This window comes from Arachis ipaensis, chromosome B10, assembly GCF_000816755.2.
Source record: "Arachis ipaensis cultivar K30076 chromosome B10, Araip1.1, whole genome shotgun sequence".
In the NCBI taxonomy this organism is placed as follows: domain Eukaryota; kingdom Viridiplantae; phylum Streptophyta; class Magnoliopsida; order Fabales; family Fabaceae; genus Arachis; species Arachis ipaensis.
The window spans coordinates 17,953,371-17,955,748 of record NC_029794.2 but is presented as its reverse complement, the minus strand read 5'-3'; the positions used below and the strand labels follow the sequence as shown (position 1 = coordinate 17,955,748).

Genomic DNA, 2,378 nt, shown 5'->3' with positions numbered 1-2,378 from the left:
TTACAGATAAAAAATATAAAAATAGTTTATAATGATACTCTTCGGATTTTTAGTGACTTGAAATCTTTAATAATTGAATCAGAACTAAACTTTTTAGCAATTTCTTTCTCAATGTAAATAACCAAACTATCCGCTAGAAAGTCATCTTCCATCTTGTTTCTTAACCTTGTCTTTATTATTTTCATTGCTGAAAATGATCGCTCTGTAGAAACTGGAATAGTTAATATCAGACGAATCAATCAATCTATCAATCAAGTAATACACTTTTGACTTTTTTTCATAAAAGCCATTTGATTGTTAGATGATCTTTTTTTATTTTTATCTTTTTTTTTTGTTAGATAACTTTTTTATTTGATTTGATTTTTTTTTAATTTTGATGTGTTGTGAAAGCTAATAAACCTACGGACGAGTCCCGTTCGAGTTAGTGGACAAGTAGACGAGTCTCAAGCTTTTTTCCATAGACTTTTCTGGACGTTTCCACCGCTCATCCAGGCATTTCGCCATTGCAAGCCCCTAGTTAGCATTGACGGCACCCATCTGTATGGGAAGTACAGGGGTACTTTGCTCATCGCGATTGCACAGGACGGGAACTCCAACATTCTACCCGTTGCATTTGCACTGGTAGAAGGTGAGAATGCAGAGTCTTGGTCATTCTTTCTCTCCCACCTTAGACAGCAGGTGACACCGCAGCCCGGTCTTCTGGTTATATCGGACAGGCATAACGGCATAAAGGCTGCGCTTGAGGCTCCGGACGGGGGTTGGTTACCTCCATCTGCATACCGTGCATTCTGCATTCGACACATAGCGGCTAATTTTGCCCTTACCTTCAAGGGCAAGGATGCACGTAGGCTTCTAGTGAATGCCGCATATGCCAAGACCGAGGTTGAGTTTGATTACTGGTTTGATATTCTTCGGTCTGAAGACCCGGCGATGTGTGAGTGGGCGAACCGGATTGATTATTCCTTATGGACTCAGCATCGTGACGATGGACGGAGATTCGGTCACATGACGACGAATATCTCGGAGTGTGTGAACTCAATCCTAAAGGGTGTCAGAAACCTCCCTGTTTGCTCTTTGGTGAAGGCAACATATGGAAGGCTTGCGGAACTCTTTGTTCGCAAGGGTAGAGAGGCTCAGGCCCAGATGGGAACCGGACAGCAATTCAGTCAGTACTTGGTGAAGTGTATAGAGGCCAACTTGAAGAATTCGAGGTGCTTCACGGTGACTTTGTATGACCGGGATAACTCCGAGTGGCTCTCGGATCGCCCAACTGCGGATCCGGAGACAAAAACCTCTTCCCGTGCTGCCTCCACCAATCCAAGAACAGATGCGACGGACCAGGGTCGGCGACTACATCGAATCTCAGCACGCTCTCCGTACGGTCCTCCCAATACTGATGCCACTTCTGCAAATGGGACGGGAACCATCGATCGCCGCCTCTGCCGTCCTTCGACATCAGAAAGTCGATGTTCAGGGCGGCCTGTGGACGGGGCTGCACCCCTCCAAACTGCACCCCTCCGGGCACTCACCAAACGTCTCCTGAAACCAGCTGCAGTTGACCGCGTACTTCTGAACCTGGCTAGGAGGAGGTACCACTCCAAACAACTCCTCGAACCAAACCCAGGCTGGACGGCCACCCTCGATGTATATATGGAACTCTGATAGGCAGCCGCTGACGTAATGCCCGTCCACTGGCAAACCCAGCTGGTATGCCACGTCCTGCAGTGTGATAGTGCACTCTCCGAACGGCATGTGAAACGTGTGAGTCTCCGGACGCCATCGCTCAACAAACGCACTCACAAGGGCCTCGTCCAACCGGAACCATCTATCGTTCAACCTTGCAAGATGGTAAAGACCAGCCATTTGCAGGTACGGAACGTATCTGTCATCCAGGACCATGCCCTGCTGCCGCCGCATGCTCCTGATGCATCGCTGAGGCTGCGGAAGAAATGAGCCGCATTCTTAGAACCAGCTTAATTACCGGTGACAAACATAACCAACACGATAATTGATAAACCAAAAAATCTTACTATGTGTAGATGCTTAAAAATACCAAGAAAGAGAACAATTTGCATAAGAAACTTAAATTAGAAACCCCCATAGGCTACTGACATGAAAGATCTAACATTATAAAACCACAACTAAACCGCCTACATAAACCACTACTAGAAACCACTAACGTAAACCGTTAACGTAAACCGCTTACATAAACCACATACATAAACCACTAACATAAACCACTAACATAAACCACTAACATAAACCACTAACATAAACCACTAACATAAACCACTAAAATAAACCACTAACGTAAACCGTTAACGTAAACCGCTAACATAAACCACATACCTAAACCACTAAGATAAACCACTAACATA

The 2,378-nt window shown here is 45.2% G+C and overlaps 1 protein-coding gene across 6 annotated transcripts in view; it reads right to left on the bottom strand.

Annotated features, from left to right (window-relative positions):
• LOC107622550 (ATP-dependent Clp protease proteolytic subunit-related protein 2, chloroplastic) overlaps positions 1-2,378 on the bottom strand; it is a 55,239-nt gene that overhangs the window by 6,213 nt on the left and 46,648 nt on the right. The gene's annotated exons all lie outside the window — the stretch shown is intronic.